A 392-nucleotide genomic window follows, 5' to 3' on the forward strand; every position below is an offset into this window, starting at 1 on the left:
CTACCAAAACAAACAAACAAGTATGAATCAGAGTGAAAGAATGCTGCATTCTGGTTGTTGTCAGAATCGCAAATGATTAATACTCAGAATGAAGTCACTAATTGCTGTGTCAGACACGTGAATTTTTCTATACAGATTTACAACATTGCCATTGCAATGAAATAAAAAAGCACAATACCCAAGAAATTTGCCATGAAAGAGCCAAACAAATAGACACGAGTCGGGTACATGGAGGTCACGATATTTCTGTCAAAGTCTGTATGTGGATACAGCCTTGTAAATGAACCATTTGAATTTGGGCAAGCGGTTATCCTTTTGCAGGTGGAGAGCAAATTTCTCAGTCTAGTGTTAACCCATTGAGGACTATTCTCGAGTAAACTCGTTCAGGTATC

The sequence above is a fragment of the Diadema antillarum genome, unplaced genomic scaffold (assembly GCF_040938485.1).
Source record: "Diadema antillarum isolate AM-2024a unplaced genomic scaffold, OU_Dant_1.0 seq00000900_RagTag, whole genome shotgun sequence".
NCBI lineage: Eukaryota > Metazoa > Echinodermata > Echinoidea > Diadematoida > Diadematidae > Diadema > Diadema antillarum.